This window comes from Ylistrum balloti, unplaced genomic scaffold, assembly GCF_031769215.1.
Source record: "Ylistrum balloti isolate Yb309-2 unplaced genomic scaffold, AGI_CSIRO_Ybal_v1 Utg369574, whole genome shotgun sequence".
NCBI classification, from domain to species: Eukaryota; Metazoa; Mollusca; class Bivalvia; order Pectinida; family Pectinidae; genus Ylistrum; species Ylistrum balloti.
The window spans coordinates 129,395-145,410 of record NW_026781868.1 but is presented as its reverse complement, the minus strand read 5'-3'; the positions used below and the strand labels follow the sequence as shown (position 1 = coordinate 145,410).

The following is a 16,016-nucleotide window of genomic DNA, read 5'->3' as shown; positions in this document are numbered from 1 at the left end:
TATATCTTATGTAAGGTTGATTAAAACACCACCAATTCCCATAGTCATCTAAAATAGAACAATTCGTGGGATCGTTATGTAAGTCAATATCTTGTCTGTAGGATAAAAGCGCGGGGTAGAGACAACAGTTCCCTGTCTGAACCCGTAACATCAGGGTCCTCATCATAGAAACCTTTGTATGAGAACAAATAAGACGTTTAGGATTGATAATCACTTATACGCTGACGCAACAAACCTTCAAAGAAATGGGGTTGTTTTTTCATATAGTAGCTTTTTGTTAGATAGACCTGTGAATGTAACGGAACCACGGTAGGATACCGGAATAACAGCCAGTGTTTGTGTCTTATCCGCCGCTCAACCCTTTTTTATTTGCTATAAATAAATCCTGTCTGAATTTACTCACGTTTACCGCGCTTCTTTCAGAAATCAAATATCGCCTCCGAAAATTTCCATCCGTAAGCATAATCGTTGTTATGAAATTAGATTATGCTTTTTGAAAAGAAAACAGGTTTAATATTTGTTAGTTTCTGCATCGTAGACGTGTTTTCTTATGTTCACATGATGTACCGGTAACACTCAAGATCTAGATTCCACAGAACCACAGGGATCTGTAGTGATCATATGGCCCCGGGGGTGTCTGGAATCTCGTCCGTCGCGAGATAATCTGAGATTGTGTCACCACCTGGTTGTCTGCTAGACACATTAAGGACAATAGAAATAATAAAATGGATCAGACTCGGAAGAATGCTTGTGTTGGAACGCGTTAGGACCCCAGGGGGCAACGGTTCTGTTCCCAATAAATACTCACTAAACGAGGGCCTAACACGGAATCACAACTACGTCGTTAACTTGTAGCTATTGCCGTAAATGAGTATATAATGTCGTAATAGTTGTCACTATAATGCCGTAAATTCGGACGTGAGAAACAAGCAACTTGTTTTTGACACCTGCGATTTGAGCAAGGCTTTGATGTTACAATGTCAATCACGTAGTACCTGTTTGACAACTGCGCCAAACAAATAAGACAAGAGAAGATCCATTGTTGTGAAGGATAGAAATATTTACAACACAGTCTGATCAGTTCGCCATTACATTGCATTTTCTTTGCCATTTAATACGTTATCATCCGATACTAACACAAACACGTCGCTATTGACAACACAAGTCTGTTCTTTGGTTCAGTTTCTACCGGTTTGCAGAATTTTTGGTATTACGAACTATCAAAACTGGCGTCATTGTGTTTTAATCAATTAACCGGTTTTACATAATATTTCTTCAATTGAAAGTTATACTGATATAACAATTTTCCACAATAAGATAAAAAAAAGTTTTAAAAAATGAAAATAAGATATAAAAATATAAAAGCGTTCTGGTAGTGCTTGTTTTAATTGCTGATTAAATCACTCTATTGAAGATCATACATTGATGGGTAGAAACTAACAAACGCCGCGGATTTGACCCGGAAAAAATCACGTTTAACCCTTTTTTATAATGTAACTAATACCTCTGAGGAAATGAAAATAGGAACTACATACCACATTTCTGGCAGACGACATAGTTATGATGACGTCAATGCACGTGAATACACAAAATTTGTACTGACAAAGCGTTCTGCAGATCTAGACATAGTGCAACTACCGTTGTACCAACTTGAACTATGACCAGTAGCCAGAGAAAACTAAATTAACTTCCGTTTTCCATTGTTGACTTTAGCAATATTGTTGGTATCCGTTTCATTGCCCTCTGTTCTGCTTTTGTACTCAATCCCATACAATAGAGGAAATGATATTGGCGCTGAAGGGTCGTGTACCTCGTTAACGTTTCCTCTATTTTAATTCTATAACTGACGTTCATATTAGTAGGAATACCTAAACGCCAACTGAGACGACCATCATATAAACAGCCGTTTTTTATACAACAATGCATACAGATGCACAGGAGCCGAATCATTCGTAATTACCAGAGTTACTTCCCTTTGTTATCATCGCATAACGATACCCTTGACAGCACACGGGCCGAGAACGGGGCCTAGCCAACATCGAATAATAACGATGACTAGAATTTTACATCAGTCCTGGTAATGAATCCATTTTCTTCTCTGTGTTTAATACTTTTAGGAAAATCCGGGAACAAAAGAACGCGCGCGTCCTTGTCTTTGACTCCACTGATTTAATTCATAACTATTTAAGTCATGTCTTATACATTCCTACCTGTTTGATTTATTAATCAATAGCTTACTGATCAAGGCCAATCACGTTAACATGTTGATGCTCCATGCGTGATCTATATACATTCCTAACGTAGTAGTACATCACGATTAGAATTCACACTACCTTAAATAACCAAATAGGATTGTCAATATCTCTAATTAATAGATGTTTACCCATCATCTGTCAATTTCATTGATTTTTTATACGTCATCAGCCCCTCCCCTCCAGATGGTTTATTTAAAATACCTTCCGCGTCCATTAAACAAATATATTCTTGACATAGATGCTTTTTAAATAGTTTACCTGTAATGAGTTTTACCTGTTGTAATGGCTTTAAAGACAAGGTTACCGTGTATACAATATATAAATACAAATGGGTTTGGTTGTTCCATTTTTTCACACTAATATCATATAAGTTTTTGTACAATTCCGGATAAATTCATTTCAGGCTTCATTGTAATGTGAAAATATGATTCTCTCGTTACCTTGGGCCCCGGGGATTTTTTTCTTTCTTTCTTCTTTTTTGTAAGCGATGTATTTCTATGAAAAGTAACAGTAAATGTGGATGAAATGGTCCGTATCTAATAGCTATTACATGTAAACTTGTGTAGTCCCGCTCGTTAAAAAGTATTTTAGTGTTAAGTGAAAATAACTTTTACACTACATCCATTATGAAGAATGTGGATCCGAATATAACAAGACGTCAAGATAGGGGAGGGAAAGAAAACTGGAATACTGAAGATCGCGATGCAGTTTGGTAGTAAACGTGGTGATGAAACAAGTCTCCGTCAAATATATTTATTGCATCTAAATTGTGAATTTGAATATAAATCATAGGTTCACATAAGTGAACTTCGGCTGGATGTCAATTTCTATTATGTTTTTTTCAATCCAATTCATGTAATACCGCATGTATATACTGATATGTGATGCTTTGATAAAACATGTCTTGAACTTGAACTTGAGTAAATTAGATACGGGATTGGTGATCACGTGACACAAAAACAAGAAATGGGGTCAAAATAATGTACTTCGTACCACCATGGTTTAGATCACTATGCCCATGTTGCCACTCAGTAGTGATGTTCAAGTTTTTTTTTTGTTTTTTTTTTTTATTTTGCTGTACAGGTACAGGTGTGATAAGACGAGACATTCGAAATCGAGATACATAATCATTAATTTGTAAACGGGAAAATATGAATTACGATGCGTGCTTAGACACGGTCGTCATAGCAGCTGTTCTGGCGATGACTGTCCGACAATAATACTTACACACGGTACAGCCTTAACGCTTACGATGTCATTATTCCTGGGAGAATAAGGCTACTTCACCAGGTAGATATGTATCAACTTCATTACAACACGAACTAAAGTACAGTGTCCCGTTCATCATTTCCAAGAAGACGCGCCATTTTGATACCACTACGCATGCGCGATTGCCCAGAGCATCGGGATCGCTACCATTACCTAGGAAACCCGGGGGTCATTTGACCGAGAAAGCTCACCAAGCGTGACCTGTTGACGTGTATTTGTTATAGTGTATTCTGGTCAATGTGAAAGTACATCAATCTCAACGATGACACCTAACCCTAATCTCTACGCCCAATTTCCCGCCAAATTGTGTTTGACCTTACAATTTGACCTCAGGTTCCTCTAGATATCATTTGAGATGAATCAGACCGCTCACATCGCTAGAACACTGATGTTCGTCAGCGAGACGATACCCGGACCCGGGAGGAGTCACGGAGACGGAAAACCTGTCAACCAACCAACCAACCAACCGCTTTAATTGTTTATACCTGGCCGACGACGATCGAACCCTCCTTTAAAAAAAACTGTCAAATGAAAATTTGTATCCAACATATTTTGCTGTGGTACCTATGATTATTCTTTCTATCGGTCATATATACTCGTTTTATTAATGTTTAAATCTTGAGATAAACTGAAGACTCATCACCTTTCAAAACCAAAAATTTTCATTTTTTTCTGTCAAAATAATTCACTTGAAGTTTTTATGAGAGTGTCATTTGCCTAATAAAGTGGGCGCTGTTTTAATATGAATGCCTTACTCCAGACAACGATGCATATATAATTATTATGACACATGTCAAAACGGAACGTTCTGGTGTTTATGAAATATGTCCATGTGCTAAAGGAGTTTCGGCAAGGACAAGATGTAAACACGAATAACGAGTTAAGCTATAATGGAAAAGGAAGTTATCATCATCATCATCAGCAGCAGCAGCAGCAGCAGCAGCAGCAGCGTCGTCAACAAATTTGGAATAGAATTTATTTATCAGTTAACAATTTTTTGAATGATCTAATACAAAGTGAGAAAATACAATCTAGTTGTTATTCCGTTTCTCTTTCATACAAATATAGGTTGAAATAAAGTTTATGGACAAAATTATGTATAAATAATTTCTACAAAACATTTAACAGTTCCTGTATCCTTACCAATATTGCCCTTGTCTCTTCCCCATTTAATCTGTATCGTTACTATCGCCAGCTGTATATCAACGTAACCTTTCGTAACTTAAGTAATAGCTGAAAGTCTTCTAAAAGTGCAAACATTTCGAAACACATATCCTAAATTTAAATATCATTTTCCCACGCCTTGGTCACGAAACCACAATTTAAGCGTGAGTTTCTTATAGTTCCTGATATGCTGTGCAGTCACTTAATTGTTCATGTCAAATTTTGTATTAGAATGTCAAAAAAATTAAATATTTTTTTGTAATAATTTAAAAAGAAGTAATTATGTATTGTATATATTTCGATTTTGAAGCATGTATATTGATAATACTTACACAGTCACATGTAGGGATTTTTTTTAAGAATACAAATGAATAATTCATTTGCCTTTGATTGAATATGTTAATTGGGCTTCGCACCCATCACAATACCGATCTATACAAATTCTGTCCAGTATCAGGTTAGATCCTTTAAAACTGTTAACATTACAAAACAATTTTCTGCCAAAACTACTTGGGAGAAAAAAACCCGAGACTATTCCCAAGGAAATTTAAAACCCCTTAAATCTCATTATCATAACAGAGTTCTTAGTTAAAACGGACTAGAAAGCGTATACACAAATTGAAAAATAATAGCGACTGATCATCAATGCAGAAACCTTTTACAGTATATATTAACTCATGAAGGTTGCGGTATCATATTCAGCTTGAATATAGAAGCACAAGACTTCCTTTCTACACCCAGTGTTACAAACACTTAGTAGTTGTAAGAATTTAAGGTCTAATGTAGACTTAGCATGACATTGTAGGAGTTTATAAGCTGTCAAAAGCCGAAATAGGAGCAAGGTGACCCAAATCCTCATGTTGGGACAACGACACTGCACGTGGCCACGCGGCAAAACACATTTAAAGCTTACGGAACAGTGACAACAACCGAGTCGAGCCTGACACTGGTCATAAACTCATTGTAGCCATAACACTGTCATTGTGACGACGTCAAAAGCTTGTGTATATATACGCCAATGAAGAACGCCATTGTCACTTACAATTATATTTAAATGGCTACTCCCAGTTTTCATTGGTGTCAATGGCCACGACAATGGCTTTGCTCTTTTCAGGATTGTCAATTCCTGGACTAACCTCTTCCCTTCCTTGATAAAATAGTCGTCATATCTATCGATGGTGCATGAATCTTCACGACCTTCGTTGTTAAATAGACATGAAAGCTGTGACCAACAAACTGTCTGTGTTTGTGATTACACAACTGCATGTAATTGTTGTATTTTTTGTTTTCAGACACTCCACGTAATTAACACCGCTTTAGATACAGTGAATTGCAAACACATCTATCAGGAGGCCCCTGCCCACAAAGAAGAGAGTCACAATGCCCCTTACTACATAGGAAAAAGATACATTATTCCATTGAGAGTTTGACCTTGAAGTCGGGAACATTCTTGCATGCGAGATTGCTAAAGCGGATTACAACATGTCTTTTAGCTCCACTTCTAATTAGCCGTGACATAAGCGACATTTCTAACATGCGCTCTGACGTCACAAAGATCTCTATCTGAATGTTGCTTGTTTTTTATCCATTCTAAAATGACGGGAAGTCAACACAGGTTCAGTGTGGGATTTATCTTCGTAAAGAAATAATCTAAACTTAGATGATGTGATTTTATCAGGGTTTGGCTCGGAGCCGAAAGGTGGCGCCTCTGCATTGCGGAGGAAGGGTATTTCTGTTGAATGGATGTATTTGTGTTCTTTTAATTTATGATGTATTGCAAACTGGTACAAGTCTGGGCCATTTATCAATAGAAAGTGAGTTAATAATTGATTTTTTTGGTTCCTGTCAATTTCATTATATATGCCAGTCTAGTTTTTAACATAAAGCCATACACCAGCATACAACTATGTGATATTGTTTCCATTGCTTGCTGTATAATATCGTTTATAGTCACGAGAAATATTCAGCATGACGTTTGCAATACTACAAAACTGTGCTATCAATTTCAATAAAATATTCACAAGGCATTATCATTATCTGAAGATAGCAATCAGATATCCGAAGTTTTTATTTAGTATCATCCCAATGTGTGTAGATATATATGTAAAGAAACGGAAACGGTTTCCAGGTATTTATTAGATATCCAGATATGAACATCTGTTGATGAAACTTACACTGACTTCCGGAGATTAGCACGACAATTTCATACGACCGCGGTACGATATCTATACACTAAGAACAACGACACCGTGAAAAGTCGTGACACCCAAACCGAAGCATCTGTGGAAAAACATTCCTGTACAAGATCGTGTGTCAATAGATTTGATAGGATTACACATGTAGGAGAAACAGGGGAGATATCTTGCATTCTTATATATTATATGTGATGAATGACATTATTGACAAAATTAATTTACCCATTTATTCAATATGACCGCAGATTACTTAAATTTCCCATCATAGTTGGATCTTATTTGCTTTTTTCATTTCTCCGTAATGGTGCTGAATGGAGTTGTCTTGAGATAAACTCAAACTGTTTTTCCCTACAAGCCAAATCAATAAATGAGGCGGAACCTCAATAGATTTTAAGCATGAATATTAATATTTACCACTCCCTGTATCTTATAAAACGTTTAAACGTCATTTGAAGTAATGATGTTGTACACGTGTCACGATTGACGGACAGTGTATCAGCATGCACGTAAAAGCTTACCACCGTCGCAATAACAAACATCAATCTATTTGTGAAGACGACGGACAAAGGGATTACAGACACCGTGATCTCGTCTATATATATATGTTCAAGAAAATTTGAATTAAATTTCAGCGACTTGGTTTTTAACATTTGTAATTTTTATTCTGAAATCTTTTTTCCAGTTCTGCACTCACCGTCTAGGTCAACGTATGAAACTTATGTGTATGTCATTGCGACGACACACTATTCACTGACAACCTCGTCTTTCGTTTGTCCTTCAAACAGAAATTTTGAAAGTCACATTCAAAAATTGATAACGAAGCTGATTTTAGCTTATTTTAAGGACATAACCGTGGAATACGAGAGTGCTATCTGATTAAAACACTCCAGTGACCCAGTTTATTGTGTCATTCTGACCTATCGTCCTGAGAAGGACATTCTCAAGAACTGTACGCTGTGACTTCTACTGAATGTAATGTAACCCAGAAACTCTATGTTGAGAAAGAGAGAGTGAAAATAAGCTAGATTTGGTTTGAAATATTCACTTCAACATCAACATTCACATTTTTTTTTTTTTCAAGAAATTTAAGGTCGACTTTTCACGCGACTTCAGTTAGTAGATACATAGTAAGCTATTCGGAGATATTTATCACATGAAAATCGTGTTCAAGTGTACTTTATTGTGTCAAACAACGTGTTCCTCCTGTTAGCTTTGAGCAGGTCGTTCCAAACTGAAGTAATAACCTCTTCAATATGTCAACATTCTATTCAAATATCGTTAGACCTCAATACGTCAGTAAACTTGAGTATGGGTCAGATGTGACTCCTTTACCATGTGAGTAGACACGTATCGTAAACTAGGGACACTCCAGACCAGAAGTTCCCACCCTGTATGAATGAATCTATTTCACAGTTCCGTGAACGTAGCGCCACCATGCAATAGTGTTGACAAAGACCCTGTTATAACTGTGTGAGGTTCGCTCTCACACCCATACACATTTTATAGAAATCCACGATTTTTTCCCTTGAATAAAATTTGATTACGTTTTGGACACTCCTACCACTGGGCTAAGTATCGGTCTAGTGGAAGGGTGTTTATCGACCTCCTAAAGGGCGATATTATCCGGGTAACAAATTGCCTAACGTTCTTGTATGGCGTTCCATTGCAAACGTCAGCTCATATTTTTCTTTTGATCTTTTCACTATGAATGGCTTAATCCCCTATTTGTGGTGAATACAATTATTTCAATCCAACAAGATACTGGCTATGGTGAAGTCCATTCTATATTTCAGATCGGCGCGGTCTCGTAGTAGCTTGGATCCTCCCATCCAGAGCAATAGTATTAACCTTGGTCGTAACATAATTACTACCGTTGACCTCATCCGACCCCAATGATGAAGACTGGACGTAACCTAATCATTTCATATGAAGGATTTCTAATAAAACTTTTCGATTTTGATTTTGTGTCCTCGTTCAGTAGGTATGGTTCACCAATCACTTTCTTTAGATCTTGTGTCCAAGTGCTTTCAACGCCAATAAAGTTTGTATGTAGATTATTTCGTATCATTTGTCATTCCCACTCTCATTAAACAGACAGAAGCATGACAGACATGTTGTTTTCAACTAAGAAAAATGCAAATTCACATTTGTAAACCTTAATAGATACTACAAACTACAAAACGATGTCTCTAGTTCGTGACTCTAAAACTGACCGTGATGCAATACAGAGCATGCGGTGAGTGGCCATAGTGTCCCACACTCCATAAATCACGCGCCCGGACAGCGGGCAGTCCGCGGGCTGATTTATACCGAGTACACCATAGGGTCACAGTCCGTTACCGGCACACTGACTAAAAGTATAAACATGTATACATGCATGTTTTCATGACCCCCACATCCATTCGTGACCCCACATCCATCTGAGACTCGTCATCTTTCCAGACATCCCCCATCCATTCGATACACATCATTCATTTGAAAATCAATGTTCATTCGTCTAAACTCAATCATTCATTCTGTAATGGCCACACACCTTGATTCAAGACTCCAAGTTCTATCATGATTTTGTTTTAATAACATATTGGTAGAATCTCTTTGAACATAACCTAGGTCCTATCATATAATGTTCATACCACATGTGCGCTTTAGGAGATTTGCACGATGGCCACATGAAGTCATTTTGAAGTTCATTGCATTGACATTTTAAATCCACCAATTCGAATCTGCCTTATTATGGAAAAGCCTTTTCTTTTAATCCCAGTAACCAGATCCTTTTATCGAGTGCCAAACTGGCAGTAACAATACGAATTGAAGTTATGTAAAGGTAAACAAAGCGTACATGTAAGGTGAACTTGTGATACTCCCTCTGTACAAAATTCGTAACATCTAGGTACGTAGTTAGTTTATTTTTTACTGATTTTCTGTAAGTGTAACGAGCCTTTGTGAATGTATTATTTCAACCTTACACAAAAAAAATCTATGACATTTTATTCTCGTCTAAATCACCGACAGTGCCATTTCTCTTCAAAATGTAATCGATTAGAGGATCTGTTTCGCCAATCCTTATACCTCACACAGAGAAATGTTGTCAGTTTATGGAAATGAGCTACGGTTTGAATTTCAATCGAATAGATATGGGCGCCAAGTGACGTAGCCCTCGGGTATGTTCGCCGCCATTTTGTCCAGAGGAAGAGTGCGATCTTTGCTTGGGGTCATTGATCCTGTTACGGTCAATTGGTCAAATAAGAGTACATAAGACATCGTTAAATGCTTCTAATGAACCCTATCCTATTTATTTACTTCGAATTTTCTGATGTGATCCATCTTGTTTAGTTTCAAATCATCTCGAGGTCAAAGGATTATTGGTACTTACTATCCTGTCATTTAATGGGGTTGTCAGATTTCAAATTAAATTTACCAACTTATATTTACTGATGTTTTGAATGCGAAAAGGTCAAAGTCCACTTTAAATTTATGCGTATTTTCTATTTTCCATTTAGGTATACAATTAGCATTTATTTCTAAACGGACCTATTAAATTTCTGAAATATTGTCATTAATAGCATGATCTGAAGTAGTTTTTTCTGTCATCGTAATGAATATATCCGGGTTATGTCCCTCGCGTTTAAAATATAGGATCTTTTCTGGTAAGCACGAAGGCAGGTTTACATAACATTAGCTCTATTATATTTTTTTCTTTGGTTAATTTTAAGTGTTGTCTGCTGCCTGAGAAAAAATATGGGTGATCGGCTATTTCGATCCTTTCAATAAACTCAAAAATTTCTTATGTGAGATTAATCAGATTTGATTCAATGTTTTAGATCTGGAGGAAATGATGGCTCGTTTCCATGTCATTTTGAGAAACCAATTATAACACGTTATACGAATCGAAAATTATCAGACTCCGATGATAACGACAATTACCGGAAATAGCCGAGAGGATCATAAATGCTTGTAAATCTGTCACAAATCGACTGCGATAGATAAGGAGTAGTATAAATACGGTGTGATCGGGAAAATGGCATTTTCATGGACAGATATATTCGGATTTACTTTACAAAGGGTGCTAGAAAACAAGATCTGGACAAGACAATCATAACTGCCGGTGACATATTATGACCGGACGGGTCACAAAGCGTGGCGATCCATCTATCACGGACAATACTGGTCAGTTTTTATTGCCAAAATGACGATTTTGTGGCGTTCCAAGACAATTACGACAGGAACCGTGCAGTTAGCATATTACAATCAACGTTCGTAACATCTAGTTGGTTACACCTGTAGGCGTCCAGGGCGGGCAGAAATGTCGGTAAATATATTCAAAGGGCACTGACTTCATCCAAATCCGGATACAGCAAAAGTACTTCTGACATCGGAAACGTATCTCTTACTTTTGAATTGACAAACTATTGAATAAAAATTATTGATCACCAGCATTTCCTCTTTGTCCAAGATAATTTTAAGAATCGTTCTGCTCGTCTTGACCGAGTTTCTATAGACTTGTTCCTATATGTGGACGTATTGTGAACTAGTACCACTTGTTTCAACGGATATTGCAAACAATCCTAAGCTGCAAGGGCATTCAGCTAGGAGTACAATGACTTCTATTCTATCATAGAGCACTCAGTAAGTTCCGAGAACCGGAAACTACCTTTGGTTATACAAAGTCATGGCGTAATCACATGCCCTGATAAAACAATGCAGGTCCATGTGGGGATTCTTTTTGTAGTTTTATTGACATGCTGGGTAGTGTGATATTTGTGTCAAGGAAGATTAAGGTAAAGCTAAAACAATACTAACATACCAAACTGTCCGGGATGTTGTCTGTCAAACAAACAGGTAAACAAATACAGGTAACAAATCCCTGAAATACAACTTAAGACTTAGATATACATATACATCACGACAGGTTCTATGCGGCGTGAGAAGGGCGGGAGATCAACTATCATGGGAAGATAAATTGTGTTTGTGGGGGATCAAATTATAAATATATATATATATATACATCAATAAATTGGTTTTTTTACAGATCTCTAACCATATACAAATTTTCTTTTTCGAAAGATGTTTTCAGTTTCAGCTCAATATAAAATCAACAGGGTCGTCTTAGGCAGTAGATATGGTTACATTAAATACATATGTTAAAACCATATGGATAATCCATTAAAACCTTTAAGTGCTTAGAGGTACAATTATTGACATCAAATAGTCAGTCTTAACATTTATAAGTGACATTAAGAGCTGACGCGACAGGTCAGAATTGCCAATCAGGTATTCAAATCTAATTTTTAAAAAGAAGATGAAAAAATGAACCAAATCCAATAAAAAAAATATTCAGTGATGCTTGCTATCTATTGAGAATTTAAAGCTTTTAGGACAGCTGTAGAAAACAGGTCACCTCCTGTCTCTCGTGACACTTAGCAGGTCTTCTTGACGGACATGCAGGGGCGTATTACACCGTCTCTGGGACATGTTTAGTGTCTGACGGGCTGTTAGGATGGGGACAAGGAGTAAAAGGTTGCCAAGATAGAGACACTGACTACCTCCCGCCTCGTGACCCTCTCCTCTATTGTAGAAGTGTCAACACCGAATTAAAATAAACTGTTAAAACAAACAGAAATCCTTCAAAAAATGACATTGTCACCTGTCCATTCACGCGTAGTCACCATTTTAAACAAATTGGATCAACTGTTTCAAATCGGCAAGAATTCACTCTATGTCTATCACGATTTGACTACAACAGTTGCCCCTAAAGTCCTTTGTTCTTGCAGAACACATGTGTACAATTGTATCTCGAAGTCGATACATCCATAGTAATGAAGGAATTTTGAAACAGATTGGAAAATCAATTTCAAAGAGTGCACAACAATACCACTTTGTTTTGTACATAAGTAACCCCCGCAATGGTAGTACCCTAACAGGATCTGCAAATCATTATTAAGGGATGCGTTTTATCCCTGTTTGATCCTAGGCATGAGCACACGTGAATCATACAGGTATTCAAATATCCAGGTGTGAGAAATGCGATCTTCTTTGGTATAGATAAGGTTTAAACAAAAATGTGTGGAATTTTTAGTTTTCATGTGAAATTAGTCACCGGGTCTGCTAACCTTTCGGCCAGGTCATGGCCCCTCACAGATATGCCACATTCTAGTAACTCTATCCTGAAACCCATGGATTGATAACAAAAAGTCAAGCTAATTAACAGGTAATTACAGGTAATTTACAGGTAGGTGACTAGTGGAAAGATCGCTGAATACGTATCTCAAAATATACCGAGGAGGACGCATAAAAGATTCCTATGTGTTGGTATCGGTTTTTGTAAACAGTATGGTTCGCGACTGTCGGGACGAACAAATTCTTCGCTGTAGGTAAAACCTTCTAATTTACAGAAATAGTTTTAGTTTATATATTCAAGGATCAACGAATCATCTGGTTAGTGCGAGAATAGAAATGTATCAAAACAACTGGATATAAACAGATAATTAAGGCATCCCATCCCATAGTGTAGCTGTCTGACCACAACAGATCGTATAGCACTATACCATCTGAGTTTGATAAAATGACATCTCCGACCGGCGCAAACGTGAGTCCCGACCACATATGTGTCTTTAAACATGTCGTATCAAAGAAAACATGGTTTTATTGTCAACCTGCCACATCGTGGTAATGGAGAAGATTCCCGAGTGCGTAAATTAATCACTTCCAACAAGAAATGTATCATAGAGGTTCCGATTGCTCTAAATGCCAGAGGAAACCCGAACATATCATAAAACTATGTAAACAAGGATCTCTGACCCTCAACCCCATGACCCATTTATTCTAAAGTATATCGTCATGGACAAATGATTTTTTAGTGGTGTTGTAACGATGTAATGGTCAGAAAAGAATGACATCTAGAAGGAGAAAGAGAATCTTATACGCTTTGGTGTGCATATTAATTATAATTGGTGTTTCCGTTACAAAGAGGTTCTTTGCCTTGTATTGAACCAGAAGATTCGTACAAAATAAAATATCTTATCCCAAGTCCTTCATGAATGTTCCAATATTTTTATACCAATAGATACTAGATAGGTTCCCACGGTCCCCTTCTACGGTTTTAAGTTGTCGTGTGTGATGATTATATCAGTAAATGGCTTCCTCCTGAGGTGGACAACATTGGACATGTGGAGAGTCTATCGGACATATCAGTTTGTATGGAGATTGTAAGGCAATGTGGAGTCTCGCGCGACATGTCCGAGGGCGCCGAGCGGTAATGTTATATCACGACAGTCTGGCAGGATGTGACGTCATCCTACGTGAAGGCGGAGCAGAATTCTCGGGTGGATATCAGGTCGATAAGAAGTCAATACTAAACGTGTATATGTAAACATTTACTGATAAAACTGTTTGTACGGCGATAAGGTGAAAGATACAAGGAAATCAAATGAAAACCGTTACATACAGGTATCCTACTGTAGTAAGAGGTGTCTATATTAATAAGCAATCAACTACAGCTAGGGAATGGATTCCAACCGATAAACGAAGTCAGAGAAAACACGACACTGTTTTCAGACAAGCTCTTACATAACTCTTTATCGTACCCACTGTATAGTAATTTAGTATTACTCATTGAGAATCTTTAAATTCCAAACTGCGTGCAAAATCGAGTCTAAGTCACGTGATAAAAAGAGGGACTTCGAGGTCGACATCGGTGGAAAATCAGATCTCCGAAGTCATTGATCTGGAAGTTTTCCGATAAAACGGTATCTCCTGCATGCTAATTAGTGCATTTTTTCAAAGAAAATTAAAAACCGATTTCAACGACCCTGATATTTAGTTTGTTTGTGGTCCTGTGTTCTGGTGAATCAGTGTATACTGTTGTGATATCTACAGACAGGCGGTACGATAAAGTCAGTCGATCGTCGACTGATCCGATCGTAATCTCGGCTACATGAAATGCACACGACCCATGAACTTGGCCCCGTTAATAGCATATGTCACAAAAGCTGTTGCAGGTACCATAAATAATACAGATTTTATCCAGGCATTAATCGAAAGATAGAATTTATCCGGAAACAGATTTTGTTATGGCTAAGATTTCTTAAGTATCGATGTCAAGAAATACAGGAAACTGTCCGCGTGCAGCTAGTACAATATTTCTTCTGAAGACAGGTAGCTTTTGTTTTAAAGGGTGTCTTCAACGAGGTGTAGTGTGTATCAGTGGTGTTTCCTATGAGGTGCAGAACTCCTGAACTTTATCAATGCCTTAACGTCCTATAAGTGAACAGTGTATTCTCTTGTTGTTCTCTCAAGATCGATGTCTGTACGTGTTAAGTATTGTCGTAAATCTTTTTCTGTAACGACGGAAATAACCTACTTTACAGGTAAAACGGGGAGGGGTTGTAACCTTTCACCTGGGAAGTGTTTAATCTCAGATGTCGTATCAAAACAAATTCATATGTGGTGAAATCAGCCTCACATAAATCTTTTATCAGAAACTGATAATGTATCAAAGATGTCACTATCCTACATCTAGTGTATGTGTATCACCAAGGATAAAATGAAATTATCTAAGATATAGAACATTTGTTTTATATACATGTACAAATATTATTAACCCTATATATATACATAATCACCGACATATTGGATTCACTAAAAATGATGTCATATTAGTTTTAGTAGTTTTTGTCTCATTTTTTGTAAGAGAGAATTTGATTATCAACAATCAACGTTAAATTTCATTTGATGATTCGTCTTGCATAACTACCTCTTTAATCAAACGACCTAAATCTATTTTCATAACCGACATATCTGTTTACTTACACACAGGTGTGACGCTGATACACCTGTGTAGGTGAAATAAACAGGACGAGGGGTCTTTACAGTTGAGCGATTTAAAACTGTCTGCCCGGGGGTACGGGCAATACAAATATATCTATCCTGAGATGTTGCTTCGCCCACACGAGAATTCATCCCGACTCTCCTTAAATTTGTAGTAAGTTAGTAATTTGTACTTCAATACCATTACTACATCAAAAAAATGGATGACTTATCATTTTATCCACATAAATTCTATATCACACATATAATGTATGCTGCTTTGTTAAACAGTCAAGGAAATACAATTCTAAAACACAACACATAGGCG

The 16,016-nt window shown here is 37.1% G+C and overlaps 1 protein-coding gene across 1 annotated transcript in view; it reads right to left on the bottom strand.

Annotated features, from left to right (window-relative positions):
- Positions 1 to 16,016, bottom strand: part of LOC132565247 (uncharacterized) — a 39,120-nt gene that overhangs the window by 21,548 nt on the left and 1,556 nt on the right. The window lies entirely within an intron of this gene.